Source organism: Rhinoderma darwinii, chromosome 6 (genome assembly GCF_050947455.1).
Source record: "Rhinoderma darwinii isolate aRhiDar2 chromosome 6, aRhiDar2.hap1, whole genome shotgun sequence".
Taxonomy (NCBI): domain Eukaryota; kingdom Metazoa; phylum Chordata; class Amphibia; order Anura; family Rhinodermatidae; genus Rhinoderma; species Rhinoderma darwinii.
The window spans coordinates 142,313,335-142,338,449 of NC_134692.1; the positions used below are offsets into that span (position 1 = coordinate 142,313,335).

At 41.3% G+C, this 25,115-nt stretch overlaps 1 protein-coding gene and 1 long non-coding RNA gene across 3 annotated transcripts in view; both read right to left on the reverse strand.

The window, feature by feature from the left end:
* The window catches only part of LOC142656537 (nmrA-like family domain-containing protein 1), a 396,968-nt gene that overhangs the window by 346,603 nt on the left and 25,250 nt on the right, over positions 1-25,115 (reverse strand). The gene's annotated exons all lie outside the window — the stretch shown is intronic.
* Positions 1,392-12,791, reverse strand: LOC142655989 (uncharacterized). Of its 2 annotated transcripts, none has more exons than XR_012849573.1 (4): positions 12,609-12,791; positions 11,363-11,570; positions 1,992-2,160; positions 1,392-1,887 (listed from the first exon to the last, which is right to left on the reverse strand). It is a non-coding gene; the product is annotated as an uncharacterized LOC142655989 (long non-coding RNA). The 2 variants fall into 2 exon arrangements; XR_012849574.1 differs by having other exon boundaries at positions 1,992-2,204.

Here is a 25,115-nt window from a genome sequence, read left to right on the forward strand (position 1 = left end):
ACACAAAATAAATGTTATTTTTTTACACTTCGGTTTTTACTTGTAAAAGTAATAAAATATAGAAAAAAACTATATATTTGGTATCACCGTAATCGTATTGACCCTCAGAATAATGTTAACATGTTGTTTTAATTGGACAGGGAATTCCGTAAAAATGGCACACAAAAAACCATGGAGGAATCGCAGTTTTTTTCCCATTTCCTAGTACATTATACGGCAATATAAATGGTGCTACAAAAAACTACAACTCGTCCCGCAAAAATCAAGCCGTCATAGGACTATATAGATGGAAAATGGGGGGGGGGGAACTAAAATGAAAATCTGAAAGTTGTTTATGACGGGAAGGGGTTAAAGAATCCAAATTCGCAGCATCTCCTCCCTGACATCACTCAGATATTTGTCTCCTGGTCCAGACTTCAGTGACCTCATTATATCAGTGATGTCACAGGACGTAGACTACAGCTGAGCAGTGTTTATCAGCGGCTAATTGGTGAAATCACAGCAGCACAGAGTCTTTCAGGAATAATCTGTACACTGATATGCCTATTAAAAGGGTTTGGGATTTTATGGAAATAAAGCGTAAAGTTAATGTTCATCCTCGGACACTTTTATTTTAGATCTAAATAGGCCCAAAAAGCTACACTAACATATTCATACATCTGTATAGTGGACAGAGCTCCGTTTTTCTGATACAGAGCTCCAAATCCCCTGCATAGACAGTTACATGATACAACTATGTCTACCTGCAGCCACCACTAGAGGGAGCTCACTGCATACGGTTTACACATAGAACTCAATAACAGTATGCGGAGAGCTCCCCCTAGTGGCGTCTGCAGGAAGTCAGAATATTATCATGTAACTGTCTATGCAGAGGATTTGGAGCTCTGTATCAGGAAAATGGAGTGCTGTCTGCTATAAAGAAATAAATGTGCACAAAAAGTGGGACCTTGACAGGACTGGATAATGAAGAGGGGAGATTCACTTTAATCCTTCTATAATGAAAAGTTTTGCAACTTTTTAATATAGTTGGTGTTTCAATTCCTTATTATTGTCAAGATCTCTGCTTGCTGTTAATGTAAACATTAATTGTTTACAGTGAGGATGAAAACCCATCCTGATGATGTCCTGCTGATGCATGTACAGCACTCATTACAAGACACAGTGCTGATACACAGGTGCAGGACTCGTTACAGTGTATCAGACCTCTCTGGCACGGAGTGCTGTACCTGTGTCAGCAGAACATGCTCAGGATGTTACTAGCCTCAATGTAAACAATCCATGTCACTATTCACTGAGAGCAAGCAGAGATCGTAACAATAACGAGGAGTCAATACAATATATTAATAAAAAGGCTCTCCCCCCCCCCCCCCCCTTGATATTCTCAGCAGCTGTGATATTTTTCCTTATTTTCCCTATGGCGCCCTCTGCAGGAGAAACGAAGCAAAAACCGCACAAGAGTAAACCACGGGGCAGCGTAGAGCGCCATTGTTATCATGAATGGACTTTCACTGCGGGTTTTGAATCCGTCTGTTTCTGTCCCTTTCATGAGAACTTTTCTTTTTATTATAAACCTCATCATTAATTTATAGCAAATCCACAGCCCGTCAGTGAAGTCATCAATCATTCATCCCAAGAAGTGGACGGAAAATCCGCAATTATGTAACCGGATCCCAGTGACCGCAGCGTGACATCACAGAAATCCCTCTATCCGGTGAACTTTGATATAAGCAATAACTGCAAAGACGGAAGCAAAGTCCAGGAGCCCGCAGGACCTGCCGCCAAACAACATCACATACCAACCGGTGCCCGAGGGACGGGCTCACCCCCAGCATGGACCACACAGACCACAGCGAGATCACTGGAATCCTAGAGAAGAGGCGGCAAAATCTGGTGAGAAAAAAATGGCTGCTGCGAGAAGAGGGGACGCTGCAAAACATAAGCACAGATATATGTATACAGTGTATAGATATATATATATGGGGATCGCTTACATCACATGTCCTGTATCTGCGGACGTCACTCCTGGCGCCGGTTTTTCACTGGATGTTTATTTTTCTGTTGCTTGTTTTCATGCTGTCCTTGCTGTAATGGTAATAAGCTCCTCATGTTCTGACTTCCTGCTGAACTTCTATACACAGCAGTCGATCTGAATTTGCAGAGCTGCAGTGTAAAGCATAGGGGAGAGGCAGCAGCAACCTGAGTGTCTAATGAGGAAGGAGGTGGATTTCAGACTACCTCAGACAATACCGCTAAAGGTCCTCTTACATGGTCCGACGTGGGCCGTGTAAACCAGCGCGGATCAATGAGACAGCTCGTTGATCGGCGCTCGTTTGCGCTTTTCACAAGGATCTGTTATCAGTAATGTATGGAGACGCGCGCTCGTTACTCCGATCGCTCGTCCCCCTACATTCCTATCATGTCGGTAGCGCGTCTCTCTGTTTACACACCAAGACGCGCTGCGACAACGATAATATTTTCGGCTGCAGAAACCGCACGGCCGATGAACAAGAGTGCGCTCGCTCATCGGCTGATCGTTACTCTGTCTACACAAGGCAATGAGTGAGAACGAGCGCTGTGTAACCACTCGTTTGCCCTATAATTGGCCCGTGTAAAAGGACCTTGATCTGGAGTCACTGATTATTGTCCTAATGGAGCAGAGCTGCAGTGTAAAACATGGGGAAGAAGGTGGATTTCAGACTACCTCAGGCTCCTACAGACAATGCCACTAAGTTGGAGTCACTGATCATAGTCGTAATGGAGCAGAAGTACAAAGTAGCCAATACGGATGAGAATAAATAGCAGGTAAACGTCAGAGGTGGTGATCTGGATCATGTCGATCTTCTAGACCAGAACTTGATTCAGTATTTGTGGACACAACGGTTTATTATAAGGGTTTATTAGACTCTTTACATCGGGGGGTGCTCCGATAACCCTGAAATAGAGGGTGCAATTCTATGTCCTAAATGTCTCCCAAAGAGCCAATCGGGGGCTTTAAAAGAGATGATCACTGCCCCCCCCCCTTCTATTCAGCCAATCAGCGAGGGGTCACATGACACACTTGTCTGGACTCCTGAGGAACAGGTGGAGTCCTCTATTCTCAGGAGTCAGGGGGGCGGGCTGCTACTTCTCACCCCCTGACTGCTGCCATGAATTGGTCCCTAAAGTGCCAATCAGAATCAGGTCATCATAGAAATCATCTAAAGGGAGCGCGTCCTGGGACACTTATAAATACGAAACATGGACGCCATTGTTATCTATGTCCCCGAGTATTGGAATTAGATTGTCAGCTCCTGTGTGGCGGGGTGAATGTTTACTCTGCAGGTTGATATATTGTTATATAATCATTTCTTGTTCCCTTTGAGCAGAAGTTCCAGTGGAGGAAATACCAGTTTATACTGAAAGGGGTGAAGCTGTCATATTTCAAGATGCGAGGAAGTAATGCCAAGGAGGTAAGACATGGAAGACTTAAAGGAGAACTCTATCCGAATATGTAAACAGTCGTCTCCTAACTTCCCAAAATGACTTGGAAACCCCCGTGCTGCGATCATTAGGATCATGACAACAGGCAGTGATCGGGACGGGGGTTGTCAGACCTGCCAGCAAAGTCTGCAGGAGTGTCCTGCACCCAGAGAATAATGGGGCGGGGCTATGACAACCTCTTGCTCATTTCCGTAAATTATAGATCTGATTGGAATGACCTGAGACTATGATGGAATTTCCTTTATAATCTAACCACTACACGGGGTCTGAATATCATTTTTTATTTTCCTGCAGGGGGAGCTCTGGGGCACCATCGATGTCCGGGATGTGAGTATTGGGGGCTACATATAAATAATAAGACTTCAGATTATTACAGGTTCCCCCTTATTATTTTCCTGTGCCCGGTCCAGGTGCTGTCATTAGTTAGTGCGGCCACCATGGGATCCCGGTACCCGATGGAGATGACCCTGAGGAACGGAAAAGTCATTTTACTGGTAAGTCTAAGGATCTTGGCCACTATTGGAAATGGCTGATAACAGGGAACAATACAATGTATTTATTTACACAACACATGGGGGGTGCTGGACTATGAATAATATAGAATATATTAGGAGCCGCCGTCTGAACCAATAAAATATCTGGATATTAGAACTTTTTGTGTTTCAGGCCGCAGACTGCAATGTGGAGAGGACGAGGTGGCTGCAGGCTATACAGGAGAGGATGGGGTCAATCAGGAAAAGGTCATTATGTCTGCCCCCTATACACCCCACAATTATCTCATACACCCCCCTCATCCACTATCCCCCATCTAATCCCATATACACCCCACTACTATATCAAATACCATTCTACTCCCCTATGCACACTTTACTCCCTTACACACCCCACTACTCCTCTGTCCCCATCTACTCCACTATACACCCCCTCTACTACATTAAATACCATTTGACTCCCCTATCCGCATCTACTCACCTATACACCCTACTATTATCTTATACACCCCTGTACACACCCTACTCCCCTATACACCCCATTATTATATCATATACCCCTCTATCATACAAACTTGGAGTTTGTATGTTCTCCCAGTGTTTGAGTGGATTTCCTTGGGGTGACCCCACTTCCTCCCACACTTCAAAAATATACCCCTATAGATTGTGAGCCCCAGTTGAGACAGCAAGTGAAGACAACCTCTGTACAGCGCTGCGGAATATGTTGGCGCTATATAATTAAAAAAGTACTTTTATATCCCCTCTACCCCCTATACACCCTTCAACTCCCCTCTGCTCTCATATACCCACTATACATCCTTCTACTCCCCTCTGCTCTCTTATACCCCCCTATACATCCTTCCACTCCCCTCTGCTCTCTTATACCCCCTATACATCCTTCAACTCCCCTCTGCTCTCATATACCCACTATACATCCTTCAACTCCCCTCTGCTCTCTTATACCCCCCTATACATCCTTCTACTCCCCTCTGCTCTCTTATACCCCCCTATACATCCTTCTACTCCCCTCTGCTCTCTTATACCCCCCTATACATCCTTCTACTCCCCTCTGCTCTCTTATACCCCCTATACACCCTTCAACTCCCCTCTGCTCTCATATACCCACTATACATCCTTCTACTCCCCTCTGCTCTCTTATACCCCCCTATACATCCTTCCACTCCCCTCTGCTCTCATATACCCACTATACATCCTTCAACTCCCCTCTGCTCTCATATACCCACTATACATCCTTCAACTCCCCTCTGCTCTCTTATACCCCCCTATACATCCTTCTACTCCCCTCTGCTCTCTTATACCCCCCTATACATCCTTCAACTCCCCTCTGCTCTCTTATACCCCCCTATACATCCTTCTACTCCCCTCTGCTCTCTTATGCCCCCTATACATCCTTCTACTCCCCTCTGCTCTCTTATACCCCCCTATACATCCTTCTACTCCCCTCTGCTCTCTTATACCCCCTATACATCCTTCTACTCCCCTCTGCTCTCTTATGCCCCCTATACATCCTTCTACTCCCCTCTGCTCTCTTATGCCCCCTATACATCCTTCCACTCCCCTCTGCTCTCTTATACCCCCTATACATCCTTCAACTCCCCTCTGCTCTCTTATACCCCCTATACATCCTTCTACTCCATCAAAAAAGCAAATGTATGGAGCAGCATCGTAGCCAAACAACCTCTCGGTCGGTGCAAGACTTGGCAGACATGACCCCCCCCCCCCCTCCCCTCATGGACAGTGGAAAGAATTGCGGGGAAGCAGCAGATAAATGTAAAAAGATTTAATCACCAAACATCTCACTGCAGCGTCTCCCCCTCATGAGGCCAATTTCAAGCTTGAGATGTTTGGTGACTAAATCTTTTTACATTTATCTGCTGCTTCCCCCCAATTCTTTCCACTATCCATTATATACCCCCCTATATACCTATCCTATTATACCCTTGTACACCCCTCCGCACCCTCGTACGCCCCTCTATGCACCCTCGTACGCCCCTCCATACACCCTCGTACGCCCCTCCATACACCCTCGTACGTCCCTCCGCACCCTCGTACGCCCCTCCGCACCCTCCATACACCCTTTTGAATTTACTAATCTGTTTGTCTAGTAGTCGGCGTTCTTCGGATACTCCGGTTGTGCGGGAAAAGTCGTCGGATTTGAACAGAGGAGTCTGTGACTGGATGAGTAAGGTAATGGGGAGGGTCTGCGGCCCCTATTACATGTACTTCTCCACCGCTGAGGTTTCTGATACTTAATGAGCTGTGAGGAACCAACATGATCTTCTCTCCATCTCCTAAAATAATCTACAGGAAGCCTCAGAACTGCTTGGAAACCGGAGTTTGCCCCTTGGAATAAAAAATTATAATCCAACAATGGAAATGATAGCGCCACCTCATGGCCACTACATGACCATTGCCGTCTACAATGTCCATCGATTTTTAAGCAGCTGAAAGGTCTTGCAATCCTATGTAAAACCAGTGATAAACACATCATGGTGTCATTGTGCGCTGTGCCAAAGGACAAATTCAGCTCAACTGCATCATATAAATCATGTGATTATTACATTTCTATTTTTCTGGATTTTTCCTCTCATTCCAGTCCAATCCCGCGAGTGAAGCCGGAAGCCCGGTCAGCAATGAAGGTAAAATGACCGATATAAACCCCAGATACTGAGAATTCATTCTAAATTGCATAACCTGATCCCACAATTGGGCAAATATTGGGCTACATCAGGCTTAGAAACCCACCCCCCAATATACCAAGTTATGGTCCCTATTAGTTTACCGGTTCTGATGTGATGACTTGGAATAAGCAGAAAAACAGCCGAGAACAACGCGGCACCGGACAGAAGTCAGACGTGGACATCTCAGTGGTGCAGCCTCAGGCATTAGGCCTGTAATATGGTAGAATGTGACCGGAAATATCAAAACATCTGATGACCCATCTACCTAAAGAGGTGCCAAGTCAAGGGCATGAGGTCACTTATCTGCTGAACATCCCGTCTCCAGATCTCATGTCATCACTTATTGTTACAGCCACCGATGAACTGAAAGACTTGGACTCCTTCATAGACCAAACATTTAGTGGAATCACCTTCAACAGGCAGTCCCAAGTAAAGAAGACGTCCCCAAGAATGAGCCAGGACGCAGGTGATTATCTCATATCTATCTATCTATCTATCTATCTATCTATCTCATATCTATCTATCTATCTCATATCTATCTATCTATCTCATATCTATCTATCTATCTATCTCATATCTATCTATCTATCTATCTCATATCTATCTATCTATCTCTCATATCTATCTATCTCTCATATCTATCTATCTCTCATATCTATCTATCTCTCATATCTATCTATCTCTCATATCTATCTATCTCTCATATCTATCTATCTCATATCTATCTATCTCATATCTATCTATCTCTCTCACATCTCTCCCTCATCTCTCTCACATCTCTCCCACTCTCACATCTCTCTCTCTCTCACATCTCTCTCTCTCTCACATCTCTCTCTCTCTCTCACATCTCTCTCTCTCTCTCTCACATCTCTCTCTCTCTCTCTCACATCTCTCTCTCTCTCTCTCACATCTCTCTCTCTCTCTCACATCTCTCTCTCTCTCTCTCACATCTCTCTCTCTCTCTCTCTCACATCTCTCTCTCTCTCTCACATCTCTCTCTCTCTCTCTCATATCTCTCTCTCATATCTCTCTCTCATATCTCTCTCTCATATCTCTCTCTCATATCTCTCTCTCATATCTCTCTCTCATATCTCTCTCTCATATCTCTCTCTCATATCTCTCTCTCATATCTCTCTCTCTCTCATATCTCTTTCTCTCTCTCATCTCTCATCTCTTTCTCTCTCTCATCTCTCATCTCTTTCTCTCTCTCATCTCTTTCTCTCTCTCATCTCTTTCTCTCTCTCATCTCTTTCTCTCTCTCATCTCTTTCTCTCTCTCATCTCTTTCTCTCTCTCATCTCTTTCTCTCTCTCATCTCTTTCTCTCTCTCATCTCTTTCTCTCTCTCATCTCTTTCTCTCTCTCATCTCTTTCTCTCTCTCATCTCTTTCTCTCTCTCATCTCTTTCTCTCTCTCATCTCTTTCTCTCTCTCATCTCTTTCTCTCTCTCATCTCTTTCTCTCTCTCATCTCTTTCTCTCTCTCATCTCTTTCTCTCTCTCATCTCTTTCTCTCTCTCATCTCTTTCTCTCTCTCATCTCTTTCTCTCTCTCATCTCTTTCTCTCTCTCATCTCTTTCTCTCTCTCATCTCTTTCTCTCTCTCATCTCTTTCTCTCTCTCATCTCTTTCTCTCTCTCATCTCTTTCTCTCTCTCATCTCTTTCTCTCTCTCATCTCTTTCTCTCTCTCATCTCTTTCTCTCTCTCATCTCTTTCTATCTGTCTCATTTCTATCTGTCTCATTTCTATCTGTCTCATTTCTATCTGTCTCATTTCTATCTGTCTCATTTCTATCTGTCTCATTTCTATCTGTCTCATTTCTATCTGTCTCATTTCTATCTGTCTCATTTCTATCTGTCTCATTTCTATCTGTCTCATTTCTATCTGTCTCATTTCTATCTGTCTCATTTCTATCTGTCTCATTTCTATCTGTCTCATTTCTATCTGTCTCATTTCTATCTGTCTCATTTCTATCTGTCTCATTTCTATCTGTCTCATTTCTATCTGTCTTAGATTTTTCAGATTACAGCATTGAATTTGACCCTTCAGTAAATCGGCCGTCAGCCATATTCAGCTCCACATCCGGCTCACATATATTTATAGTCTGAGTTGATGTTTGAGCCGCCCGTCCTGTCTGGCGTTTGATGAATGGCACAGGCAGCAGCTTTGGGCTTTCCTGCAGAAATTTTCTCTAGTTAACACATGCCAAAATAATACAGAACTGGCAGAGATTGACCCTGCAGAGACAGGCATAACCGTCCAATGCTGAGTCCGAGATGTCCTACATATTGATGGACACTCGCCAAATACCATTTATTGAGGACCAGGACATAGAGCAGCGTAACTGCAAGAGAGGGATGTAGGAAGATTTACTGAATCTAACAAGACTCAGGCACACCATTGAGTGATGTCACAGGGGGTTCCTGGATCAGCGGTGAAATATACACCCCCTCCCCATCTGTCGCTAAAAAAACCTGGTCATTAGGTAGCCCATTTGATGGAAAATGACTGCACAAATTGTGACTGGTATTATGTTATGTGCCATAAATTGCTTTCCAGCAAGAGGTTGTAATCATAAAAATTGTCCCCCCTTTCTTCAACTTAAAGAATTCACGCATGTAATGTATAATGGGAAATATTACGTCTATCATCAGGTTTAATTTTACCAGTATTTAAATGAATGAAACAGCCCTCTCTTCCCCTCTCCAAGCAGGAAGTCCCAGCACTATGTAAAACACAACTCCATCATTCACACTCATTTCCTCCCACACTAAAGGCCAGACTATTCTATCATTTTGCAGAAAGCGGTGTGCTTTCCTCTAGCTTCAGTGCTGATAATCCACTGTATTCTAATATAACATTTTACAGGTTTGCTGTATACAAGCCGTATAATCCACCTGTAGGTCACAACAGAGGGAATTTACTGAAATCAATGTTTAGAAAGTGCTGAACCGACTTCTTGGTCCATTAAATTCTGTTTATACCAAATGCTGCGTCCTTGACAGTAAAATTCTCCTCTTTTATTATTTCAGAGAGCAGCAGCCACTATACATGAAATACAAAAGTGGCGCATTATAATACATGTCACACAAGGTGAGTGGTAGCAGCTTGTGCGTGATTCATCTCAACAAGTCTTAAAGGGCCACACCAGTCACTGGTAAAATTATAGGTTACATAGTAAAAAGAATTTATCACAAAGAGTCAATTAAATACTTGTTATGTACTGAATGTGTCTCCCTTCACGCTTCAGTAGGGAAGATAGATTTCATAGAATCTATAACACTACTATAATACTGCCCCCTATATACAAGAATATAACTACTATAATACTGCTCCTATATACAAGAATATAACTACTATAATACTGCTCCTATATACAAGAATATAACTACTATAATACTGCCCCCTATATACAAGAATATAACTACTATAATACTGCCCCTATATACAAGAATATAACTACTATAATACTGCTCCTATATACAAGAATATAACTACTATAATACTGTCCCCTATATACAAGAATATAACTACTATAATACTGCTCCTATATACACAAGACTATAACTACTATAATACTGCCCCTATATACAAGAATATAACTACTATAATACTGCCTCTATATACAAGAATATAACTACTATAATACTGCCCCCTATATACAAGAATATAACTACTATAATACTGCCCCCAATATACAAGAATATGTCTCCTATATACAAGAATATAACTACTATAATACTGCCCCTATATACAAGAATAGAACTACTAGAATACTGCCCCTATATACAAGAATATAACTACTAGAATACTGCCCCCTATATACAAGAATATAACTACTAGAATACTGCCCCTATATACAAGAATATAACTACTATAATACTGCCCCCTGTATACAAGAATATAACTACTATAATACTGCCCCCTATATACAGGAATATAACTACTATAATACTGCCCCCTATATACAAGAATATAACTACTATAATACTGCCCCCTATATACAAGAATATAACTACTAGAATACTGCCCCTATATACAAGAATATAACTACTATAATACTGCCCCCTGTATACAAGAATATAACTACTATAATACTGCCCCCTATATACAAGAATATAACTACTATAATACTGCCCCTATATACAAGAATATAACTACTATAATACTGCTCCTATATACAAGAATATAACTACTATAATACTGCCCCTATATACAAGAATATAACTACTATAATACTGCCCCTATATACAAGAATATAACTACTATAATACTGCCCCTATATACAAGAATATAACTACTATAATACTGCTCCTATATACTAGAATATAACTACTATAATACTGCCCCTATATACAAGAATATAACTAATATAATACTGCCCCTATATACAAGAATATAACTACTATAATACTGCTCCTATATACAAGAATATAACTACTATAATACTGTCCCCTATATACAAGAATATAACTACTATAATACTGCCCCTATATACAAGAATATAACTACTATAATACTGCCCCCTATATACAAGAATATAACTACTATAATACTGCCCATATGAATAGGAATATAAACAAACATTTTGACTTCCTTTTTCGGATCCCCTTATGAAACGCTTTACTGTACTGTTGTAAAGCTGTAGTTCATCTTAGACTGACATTACATTTCCATATATTTGTGTATTTACCAGGAACTTCTTCTTTCAGAATTGAAGATCTATCTCCTCCTCTAGGCAGAGAGCCTCATTTTCCTTCAGCTCATCATAGACTTTCCCCGTTTTGCCAAATTCGTCCGGTGAGAGTCCCGTGCGGCTCCGTCTTCTGTGTGAGATGGACAGATGTTGGGAGTCTGCAGAGACTTCTATCCTGATAATGATTCCCGTTGACGTCTTGTTACTGAGGGAACGAGAGGGGAAAAAAATAAAATTGAATCGTTGACATTTTACGAACTACATTACACAATGTGACAATTAAATCTTCGCTTCTCGTTAAGTTATCATGAAGTTGTGGATGAGAATATTTTTTTCAAATAAACAAAACGACTGTTTGCTGTCAATTTTACTTTTATCTTCCATTTAAACCATATTTTTATTATTTTATGTAAAAAAACGTCCATGTTTTGACAATGCACACTTACACTATGTCGTTCATTGATGTGATATTCTGAAAGAAGCATTGATAGCTACCAGGATGTATGTGGGCTGCCATGTGGGTGTTCAGTGTAGGAGTGCTTACCCCTTATGAAATAATCCAGGTAGGCATCGGGGTGTGACTACGGGAGTGACATACTCAAGATTGACAGATATGGAGAAAAAGGAAGTGTTTTTATATTACTTATATGCTATTGGGTGACTGGGTGACTGGGTGACCAAAGGCAGCTCTCCATAGTCTCCACAATGGCCGACTACGGTTGCAACTTCCTTTTTCTGGATCAAAAACTGCTGCTCTAACAAGTGAAGCACTAGAAAGATTTAATATATGAGGAACATTCAAGAGCTAGAGAGATGTCCTTTAAGGTCATAGCGACCGGGGGTTGAGTGTTTCAATAGCCAATAGGCTTGAGTGTTGTTTGTCTTCATTTCAGTCCCAGACTAGCAAACTGGCAGCTAGAGCCAATGCCTGAAAGGTTGTTGGTCTGAGGTTTTGGCCTCCAAGACCTGTTTGTGGGACAGTGCTGAAGATATGGGCACCTTGGCACACTTTATTAATGATGAGGCCCTTGTTGACAAGGTGGGCCGGAGAAACCGTGTGTTTAGCCTGATAATGTGTCTGACGACGCCAGAAGAACCTTCCCTAAATAGAAGGTGGAGAGTTGGTGGCCTCTGATCTGGGTTGGGTTTGGCCTGGGTCTCCAATGACACTGATGATTTGGCCACCTGTGGGGTCAAGGGATCTGCCATATGACATTCTGTGAATTATGGGGTTCTTACTGACCAGGTCGGCCGGAGGAACCTTGTGTCCAGCCTCATTATACGTCGGTAGTTGTCTGGACCTCCTCTCACTATAAGCCGGGGTAGATAGGCCTGAGGTGAGAGACCCGGTAGATTCTTCTCATGTTTCTGAGATCCTTCAGTTCTTCAAGACAAGGAGGATGCTGGGATCTGAATGAACATTACAGTGAGATGCAGAATTGTTCCGTCTGTAGATATAATCATGTTCTGTACACAAGGAAGAAAATAAAATCCTTTTTGTAAATGACAAATTGTGAGCGCTGAGAGGTCCAGATGTCGGAGATAACGGAAAAAATGCTTCATGTCAGCGCTGAAATAATAGCACCGCGCCGGCCGCCACTGCTGGATCAGATTATACCGCAGTGGGATCACCCTCCACCTGGATCTGTATATCTGGGGTTATAGTAATGGACCGCGGGACCCCAAATGTACCTGATATCCCATCCCCCATCAAATATACTCTAGCTGTGAGCTGGAGTAGATTTGCGCTATAATTTATGCCAACTTCTGGCGTAATTGTAGTAAATCTATCCAGCTGCGGAAGGCCGCATGCCACCTCGCTAAGCCTGCTCCAGTTTTTTGTAAAGTGCCACGAGCAGAGACCCGATAACACAGAGCGTTCCTCCGCACCGGACACGTTCACATATCACATATCCGGCTGCTGCAGGGGAAATGTTTGGCCGCCGCCGCCCCTCCCCCTGAAGGTTTCAGAACACGGTCCTGGGGTGATCGGCTGGATATATCTGAATAGGGTCTTACTGACAACACTCTGGATATACACATCTGACTTAGTTCAACGTGAAAGGTTTTTTTTTTTTTAACAAGGGAAATAAGTGGCGCTCAGACATCCGGCTCCACTTATCCCACCAGACAGACCCAGGTCACCCCAAAAATCAGACGTCACATGAAATCGTCGGGATCCACCCAAGGTAAAGTCTAAGTCTCATTACAGATAAAATTGTGTAAACACTCAGAAGTGACGCTCGACACTCAAAACCGCAATCGCAGATCTTCAAGGAGACGAAAAGTTTACACCGCAAAAATCGGCAAATTGCTGGGTGTAAATGCGATCACTCCGGGCGTGTCAATCAAAACCCACATTTAGTCTTCTATGTTTTCCCCTCTGGAGACCCTAAGAGAACAAGCGCACAAGTCAAAGATCGCCAGGAGCTACGAATTATCAAAGCTTCAGCCAATCAGAGGATCTCAGGTGATCACGGTCGTCATAGTCGTCCCAATCAATGGCAGCGAATGTAACTGTGATGTCACATGGAAAATTGATATATAGTGATGTATATACTGCAGGGAGAGGATACATTGTTGCTGGGTGATGATATATAGTGATGTATATACTGCAGGGAGAGGATACATTGTTGCCGGGTGATGATATATAGTGATGTATATACTGCAGGGAGAGGATACATTGTTGCTGTGTGATGATATATAGTGATGTATATACTGCAGGGAGAGGATACATTGTTGCCGGGTGATGATATATAGTGATGTATATACTGCAGGGAGAGGATACATTGTTGCTGGGTGATGATATATAGTGATGTATATACTGCAGGGAGAGGATACATTGTTGCCGGGTGATGATATATAGTGATGTATATACTGCAGGGAGAGGATACATTGTTGCTGGGTGATGATATATAGTGATGTATATACTGCAGGGAGAGGATACATTGTTGCTGGGTGATGATATATAGTGATGTATATACTGCAGGGAGAGGATACATTGTTGCTGTGTGATGATATATAGTGATGTATATACTGCAGGGAGAGGATACATTGTTGCTGGGTGATGATATATAGTGATGTATATACTGCAGGGAGAGGATACATTGTTGCTGGGTGATGATATATAGTGATGTATATACTGCAGGAGAGGATACATTGTTGCCGGGTGATGATATATAGTGATGTATATACTGCAGGGAGAGGATACATTGTTGCCGGGTGATGATATATAGTGATGTATATACTGCAGGGAGAGGATACATTGTTGCTGGGTGATGATATATAGTGATGTATATACTGCAGGGAGAGGATACATTGTTGCTGGGTGATATATAGTGATGTATATACTGCAGGGAGAGGATACATTGTTGCTGGGTGATATATAGTGATGTATATACTGCAGGGAGAGGATACATTGTTGCTGGGTGATGATATATAGTGATGTATATACTGCAGGGAGAGGATACATTGTTGCTGTGTGATGATATATAGTGATGTATATACTGCAGGGAGAGGATACATTGTTGCTGGGTGATATATAGTGATGTATATACTGCAGGGAGAGGATACATTGTTGCTGGGTGATGATATATAGTGATGTATATACTGCAGGGAGAGGATACATTGTTGCTGTGTGATGATATATAGTGATGTATATACTGCAGGGAGAGGATACATTGTTGCTGGGTGATGATATATAGTGATGTATATACTGCAGGGAGAGGATACATTGTTGCCGGGTGATGATATATAGTGATGTATATACTGCAGGGAGAGGATACATTGTTGCCGGGTGATGATATATAGTGATGTATATACTGCAGGGAGAGGATACATTGTTGCCGTGTGATGATATATAGTGATGTATATACTGCAGGGAGAGGATACATTGTTGCCGGGTGATGATATATAGTGATGTATATACTGCAGGGAGAGGATACATTGTTGCTGGGTGATGATATATAGTGATGTATATACTGCAGGGAGAGGATACATTGTTGCCGGGTGATGATATATAGTGATGTATATACTGCAGGGAGAGGATACATTGTTGCTGGGTGATGATATATAGTGATGTATATACTGCAGGGAGAGGATACATTGTTGCTGGGTGATGATATATAGTGATGTATATACTGCAGGGAGAGGATATATTGTTGCTGTGTGATGATATATAGTGATGTATATACTGCAGGGAGAGGATACATTGTTGCTGTGTGATGATATATAGTGATGTATATACTGCAGGGAGAGGATACATTGTTGCTGGGTGATGATATATAGTGATGTATATACTGCAGGGAGAGGATACATTGTTGCCGGGTGATATATAGTGATGTATATACTGCAGGGAGAGGATACATTGTTGCCGGGTGATGATATATAGTGATGTATATACTGCAGGGAGAGGATACATTGTTGCCGGGTGATATATAGTGATGTATATACTGCAGGGAGAGGATACATTGTTGCCGGGTGATGATATATAGTGATGTATATACTGCAGGGAGAGGATACATTGTTGCTGGGTGATGATATATAGTGATGTATATACTGCAGGGAGAGGATACATTGTTGCTGCGTGATGATATATAGTGATCTATATACTGCAGGGAGAGGATACATTGTTGCCGGGTGATGATATATAGTGATGTATATACTGCAGGGAGAAGATACATTGTTGCTGTGTGATGATATATAGTGATGTATATACTGCAGGGAGAGGATACATTGTTGCTGGGTGATATATAGTGATGTATATACTGCAGGGAGAGGATACATTGTTGCTGGGTGATGATATATAGTGATGTATATACTGCAGGGAGAGGATACATTGTTGCCAGGTGATGATATATAGTGATGTATATACTGCAGGGAGAGGATATATTGTTGCTGTGTGATGATATATAGTGATGTATATACTGCAGGGAGAGGATACATTGTTGCTGGGTGATGATATATAGTGATGTATATACTGCAGGGAGAGGATACATTGTTGCTGTGTGATGATATATAGTGATGTATATACTGCAGGGAGAGGATACATTGTTGCTGGGTGATGATATATAGTGATGTATATACTGCAGGGAGAGGATACATTGTTGCTGTGTGATGATATATAGTGATGTATATACTGCAGGGAGAGGATACATTGTTGCTGGGTGATGATATATAGTGATGTATATACTGCAGGGAGAGGATACATTGTTGCTGGGTGATGATATATAGTGATGTATATACTGCAGGGAGAGGATACATTGTTGCCGGGTGATGATATATAGTGATGTATATACTGCAGGGAGAGGATACATTGTTGCCGGGTGATGATATATAGTGATGTATATACTGCAGGGAGAGGATACATTGTTGCTGGGTGATGATATATAGTGATGTATATACTGCAGGGAGAGGATACATTGTTGCTGGGTGATGATATATAGTGATGTATATACTGCAGGGAGAGGATACATTGTTGCTGTGTGATGATATATAGTGATGTATATACTGCAGGGAGAGGATACATTGTTGCTGGGTGATGATATATAGTGATGTATATACTGCAGGGAGAGGATACATTGTTGCTGGGTGATGATATATAGTGATGTATATACTGCAGGGAGAGGATACATTGTTGCTGTGTGATGATATATAGTGATGTATATACTGCAGGGAGAGGATACATTGTTGCTGGATGATATATAGTGATGTATATACTGCAGGGAGAGGATATATTGTTGCTGGGTGATGATATATAGTGATGTATATACTGCAGGGAGAGGATACATTGTTGCTGGGTGATGATATATAGTGATGTATATACTGCAGGGAGAGGATACATTGTTGCTGGGTGATGATATATAGTGATGTATATACTGCAGGGAGAGGATACATTGTTGCTGGGTGATGATATATAGTGATGTATATACTGCAAGGAGAGGATACATTGTTGCTGGGTGATATATAGTGATGTATATACTGCAGGGAGAGGATACATTGTTGCTGGGTGATATATAGTGATGTATATACTGCAGGGAGAGGATACATTGTTGCTGGGTGATATATAGTGATGTATATACTGCAGGGAGAGGATACATTGTTGCTGGGTGATGATATATAGTGATGTATATACTGCAGGGAGAGGATACATTGTTGCCGGGTGATGATATATAGTGATGTATATACTGCAGGGAGAGGATACATTGTTGCTGGGTGATGATATATAGTGATGTATATACTGCAGGGAGAGGATACATTGTTGCCGGGTGATGATATATAGTGATGTATATACTGCAGGGAGAGGATACATTGTTGCTGGGTGATATATATACTGCAGGGAGAGGATACATTGTTGCTGGGTGATGATATATAGTGATGTATATACTGCAGGGAGAGGATACATTGTTGCCGGATGATGATATATACTGCAGGGAGAGGATACATTGTTGCTGGGTGATGATATATAGTGATGTATATACTGCAGGTAGAGGATACATTGTTGCTGTGTGATGATATATAGTGATGTATATACTGCAGGGAGAGGATACATTGTTGCTGGGTGATGATATATAGTGATGTATATACTGAAGGGAGAGGATACATTGTTGCTGGGTGATGATATATAGTGATGTATATACTGCAGGGAGAGGATACATTGTTGCTGGGTGATGATATATAGTGATGTATATACTGCAGGGAGAGGATACATTGTTGCTGGGTGATGATATATAGTGATGTATATACTGCAGGGAGAGGATACATTGTTGCTGGGTGATGATATATAGTGATGTATATACTGCAGGGAGAGGATACATTGTTGCTGGGTGATGATATATAGTGATGTATATACTGCAGGGAGAGGATACATTGTTGCCGGGTGATGATATATAGTGATGTATATACTGCAGGGAGAGGATACATTGTTGCTGGGTGATGATATATAGTGATGTATATACTGCAGGGAGAGGATACATTGTTGCTGGGTGATGATATATAGTGATGTATATACTGCAGGGAGAGGATACATTGTTGCTGGGTGATGATATATAGTGATGTATATACTGCAGGGAGAGGATACATTGTTGCTGGGTGATGATATATAGTGATGTATATACTGCAGGGAGAGGATACATTGTTGCTGGGTGATGATATATAGTGATGTATATACTGCAGGGAGAGGATACATTGTTGCTGTGTGATGATATATAGTGATGCATATACTGCAGGGAGAGGATACATTGTTGCTGGGTGATGATATATAGTGATGTATATACTGCAGGGAGAGGATACATTGTTGCTGTGTGATGATATATACTGCAGGGAGAGGATACATTGTTGCTGGGTGATGATATATAGTGATGTATATACTGCAGGGAGAGGATACATTGTTGCTGGGTGATGATATATAGTGATGTATATACTGCAGGGAGAGGATACATTGTTGCTGTGTGATGGTATATAGTGATGTATATACTGCAGGGAGAGGATACATTGTTGCTGGGTGATATATAGTGATGTATATACTGCAGGGAGAGGATACATTGTTGCTGGGTGATATATATACTGCAGGGAGAGGATACATTGTTGCTGGGTGATGATATATAGTGATGTATATACTGCAGGGAGAGGATACATTGTTGCCGGGTGATGATATATACTGCAGGGAGAGGATACATTGTTGCTGGGTGATGATATATAGTGATGTATATACTGCAGGTAGAGGATACATTGTTGCTGTGTGATGATATATAGTGATGTATATACTGCAGGGAGAGGATACATTGTTGCCGGGTGATGATATATAGTGATGTATATACTGCAGGGAGAGGATACATTGTTGCCGGGTGATGATATATAGTGATGTATATACTGCAGGGAGAGGATACATTGTTGCTGTGTGATGATATATAGTGATGTATATACTGCAGGGAGAGGATACATTGTTGCTGGGTGATGATATATAGTGATGTATATACTGCAGGGAGAGGATACATTGTTGCTGGGTGATGATATATAGTGATGTATATACTGCAGGGAGAGGATACATTGTTGCTGGGTGATATATAGTGATGTATATACTGCAGGGAGAGGATACATTGTTGCTGGGTGATATATATACTGCAGGGAGAGGATACATTGTTGCCGGGTGATGATATATAGTGATGTATATACTGCAGGGAGAGGATACATTGTTGCTGGGTGATGATATATAGTGATGTATATACTGCAGGGAGAGGATACATTGTTGCTGGGTGATGATATATAGTGATGTATATACTGCAGGGAGAGGATACATTGTTGCTGGGTGATGATATATAGTGATGTATATACTGCAGGGAGAGGATACATTGTTGCTGGGTGATGATATATAGTGATGTATATACTGCAGGGAGAGGATATATTGTTGCTGTGTGATGATATATAGTGATGTATATACTGCAGGGAGAGGATACATTGTTGCTGGGTGATGATATATAGTGATGTATATACTGCAGGGAGAGGATACATTGTTGCTGGGTGATGATATATAGTGATGTATATACTGCAGGGAGAGGATACATTGTTGCCGGGTGATGATATATAGTGATGTATATACTGCAGGGAGAGGATACATTGTTGCCGGGTGATGATATATAGTGATGTATATACTGCAGGGAGAGGATACATTGTTGCTGGGTGATGATATATAGTGATGTATATACTGCAGGGAGAGGATACATTGTTGCTGGGTGATGATATATAGTGATGTATATACTGCAGGGAGAGGATACATTGTTGCTGTGTGATGATATATAGTGATGTATATACTGCAGGGAGAGGATACATTGTTGCTGGGTGATGATATATAGTGATGTATATACTGCAGGGAGAGGATACATTGTTGCTGGGTGATGATATATAGTGATGTATATACTGCAGGGAGAGGATACATTGTTGCTGTGTGATGATATATAGTGATGCATATACTGCAGGGAGAGGATACATTGTTGCTGGGTGATGATATATAGTGATGTATATACTGCAGGGAGAGGATACATTGTTGCTGTGTGATGATATATACTGCAGGGAGAGGATACATTGTTGCTGGGTGATGATATATAGTGATGTATATACTGCAGGGAGAGGATACATTGTTGCTGTGTGATGATATATAGTGATGTATATACTGCAGGGAGAGGATACATTGTTGCTGGGTGATGATATATAGTGATGTATATACTGCAGGGAGAGGATACATTGTTGCTGGGTGATGATATATAGTGATGTATATACTGCAGGGAGAGGATACATTGTTGCTGTGTGATGATATATAGTGATGTATATACTGCAGGGAGAGGATACATTGTTGCTGGGTGATATATAGTGATGTATATACTGCAGGGAGAGGATATATTGTTGCTGGGTGATGATATATAGTGATGTATATACTGCAGGGAGAGGATACATTGTTGCTGGGTGATGATATATAGTGATGTATATACTGCAGGGAGAGGATACATTGTTGCTGGGTGATGATATATAGTGATGTATATACTGCAGGGAGAGGATACATTGTTGCTGTGTGATGATATATAGTGATGTATATACTGCAGGGAGAGGATACATTGTTGCTGGGTGATGATATATAGTGATGTATATACTGCAAGGAGAGGATACATTGTTGCTGGGTGATATATAGTGATGTATATACTGCAGGGAGAGGATACATTGTTGCTGGGTGATATATAGTGATGTATATACTGCAGGGAGAGGATACATTGTTGCTGGGTGATGATATATAGTGATGTATATACTGCAGGGAGAGGATACATTGTTGCCGGGTGATGATATATAGTGATGTATATACTGCAGGGAGAGGATACATTGTTGCTGGGTGATATATATACTGCAGGGAGAGGATACATTGTTGCTGGGTGATGATATATAGTGATGTATATACTGCAGGGAGAGGATACATTGTTGCCGGGTGATGATATATACTGCAGGGAGAGGATACATTGTTGCTGGGTGATATATAGTGATGTATATACTGCAGGGAGAGGATACATTGTTGCTGGGTGATGATATATAGTGATGTATATACTGCAGGGAGAGGATACATTGTTGCTGTGTGATGATATATAGTGATGTATATACTGCAGGGAGAGGATACATTGTTGCCGGGTGATGATATATAGTGATGTATATACTGCAGGGAGAGGATACATTGTTGCTGGGTGATATATATACTGCAGGGAGAGGATACATTGTTGCTGGGTGATGATATATAGTGATGTATATACTGCAGGGAGAGGATACATTGTTGCCGGGTGATGATATATACTGCAGGGAGAGGATACAGTGTTGCTGGGTGATGATATATAGTGATGTATATACTGCAGGTAGAGGATACATTGTTGCTGTGTGATGATATATAGTGATGTATATACTGCAGGGAGAGGATACATTGTTGCTGGGTGATGATATATAGTGATGTATATACTGAAGGGAGAGGATACATTGTTGCTGGGTGATGATATATAGTGATGTATATACTGCAGGGAGAGGATACATTGTTGCTGGGTGATGATATATAGTGATGTATATACTGCAGGGAGAGGATACATTGTTGCTGTGTGATGATATATAGTGATGTATATACTGCAGGGAGAGGATACATTGTTGCCGGGTGATGATATATAGTGATGTATATACTGCAGGGAGAGGATACATTGTTGCTGTGTGATGATATATAGTGATGTATATACTGCAGGGAGAGGATACATTGTTGCTGGGTGATGATATATAGTGATGTATATACTGCAGGGAGAGGATACATTGTTGCCGGGTGATGATATATAGTGATGTATATACTGCAGGGAGAGGATACATTGTTGCTGGGTTATGATATATAGTGATGTATATACTGCAGGGAGAGGATACATTGTTGCTGGGTGATGATATATAGTGATGTATATACTGCAGGGAGAGGATACATTGTTGCTGGGTGATATATAGTGATGTATATACTGCAGGGAGAGGATACATTGTTGCCGGGTGATGATATATAGTGATGTATATACTGCAGGGAGAGGATACATTGTTGCTGGGTGATGATATATAGTGATGTATATACTGCAGGGAGAGGATACATTGTTGCTGGGTGATGATATATAGTGATGTATATACTGCAGGGAGAGGATACATTGTTGCTGGGTGATGATATATAGTGATGTATATACTGCAGGGAGAGGATACATTGTTGCTGGGTGATGATATATAGTGATGTATATACTGCAGGGAGAGGATACATTGTTGCTGGGTGATGATATATAGTGATGTATATACTGCAGGGAGAGGATACATTGTTGCTGGGTGATGATATATAGTGATGTATATACTGCAGGGAGAGGATACATTGTTGCTGTGTGATGATATATACTGCAGGGAGAGGATACATTGTTGCTGGGTGATGATATATAGTGATGTATATACTGCAGGGAGAGGATACATTGTTGCTGGGTGATGATATATAGTGATGTATATACTGCAGGGAGAGGATACATTGTTGCTGTGTGATGGTATATAGTGATGTATATACTGCAGGGAGAGGATACATTGTTGCTGGGTGATATATAGTGATGTATATACTGCAGGGAGAGGATACATTGTTGCTGGGTGATGATATATAGTGATGTATATACTGCAGGGAGGGGATACATTGTTGCTGTGTGATGATATATAGTGATGTATATACTGCAGGGAGGGGATACATTGTTGCTGGGTGATGATATATAGTGATGTATATACTGCAGGGAGAGGATACATTGTTGCTGGGTGATGATATATAGTGATGTATATACTGCAGGGAGAGGATACATTGTTGCTGGGTGATGATATATAGTGATGTATATACTGCAGGGAGAGGATACATTGTTGCTGGGTGATGATATATAGTGATGTATATACTGCAGGGAGAGGATACATTGTTGCTGGGTGATGATATATAGTGATGTATATACTGCAGGGAGAGGATACATTGTTGCTGGGTGATGATATATAGTGATGTATATACTGCAGGGAGAGGATATATTGTTGCTGTGTGATGATATATAGTGATGTATATACTGCAGGTAGAGGATACATTGTTGCTGGGTGATGATATATAGTGATGTATATACTGCAGGGAGAGGATACATTGTTGCTGGGTGATATATAGTGATGTATATACTGCAGGGAGAGGATACATTGTTGCTGGGTGATGATATATAGTGATGTATATACTGCAGGGAGAGGATACATTGTTGCTGTGTGATGATATATAGTGATGTATATACTGCAGGGAGAGGATACATTGTTGCTGGGTGATGATATATAGTGATGTATATACTGCAGGGAGAGGATACATTGTTGCTGGGTGATGATATATAGTGATGTATATACTGCAGGGAGAGGATACATTGTTGCTGGGTGATGATATATAGTGATGTATATACTGCAGGGAGAGGATACATTGTTGCTGTGTGATGATATATAGTGATGTATATACTGCAGGGAGAGGATACATTGTTGCTGGGTGATATATATACTGCAGGGAGAGGATACATTGTTGCTGTGTGATATATATACTGCAGGGAGAGGATACATTGTTGCTGTGTGATGATATATAGTGATGTATATACTGCAGGGAGAGGATACATTGTTGCTGTGTGATATATATACTGCAGGGAGAGGATACATGGTTGCTGGGTGATGATATATAGTGATGTATATACTGCAGGGAGAGGATACATTGTTGCTGTGTGATGATATATAGTGATGTATATACTGCAGGGAGAGGATACATTGTTGCTGTGTGATATATATACTGCAGGGAGAGGATACATTGTTGCTGGGTGATGATATATAGTGATGTATATACTGCAGGTAGAGGATACATTGTTGCTGGGTGATGATATATAGTGATGTATATACTGCAGGGAGAGGATACATTGTTGCTGGGTGATGATATATAGTGATGTATATACTGCAGGGAGAGGATACATTGTTGCTGTGTGATGATATATAGTGATGTATATACTGCAGGGAGAGGATACATTGTTGCTGTGTGATATATATACTGCAGGGAGAGGATACATTGTTGCTGGGTGATGATATATAGTGATGTATATACTGCAGGTAGAGGATACATTGTTGCTGGGTGATGATATATAGTGATGTATATACTGCAGGGAGAGGATATATTGTTGCTGGGTGATGATATATAGTGATGTATATACTGCAGGGAGAGGATACATTGTTGCTGTGTGATGATATATAGTGATGTATATACTGAAGGGAGAGGATACATTGTTGCTGTGTGATGATATATAGTGATGTATATACTGCAGGGAGAGGATACATTGTTGCTGGGTGATGATATATAGTGATGTATATACTGCAGGGAGAGGATACATTGTTGCTGTGTGATTGTATATAGTGATGTATATACTGCAGGGAGAGGATACATTGTTGCTGTGTGATGATATATAGTGATGTATATACTGCAGGGAGAGGATACATTGTTGCTGGGTGATGATATATAGTGATGTATATACTGCAGGGAGAGGATACATTGTTGCTGGGTGATGATATATAGTGATGTATATACTGCAGGGAGAGGATACATTGTTGCTGTGTGATGATATATAGTGATGTATATACTGCAGGGAGAGGATACATTGTTGCTGGGTGATATATAGTGATGTATATACTGCAGGGAGAGGATACA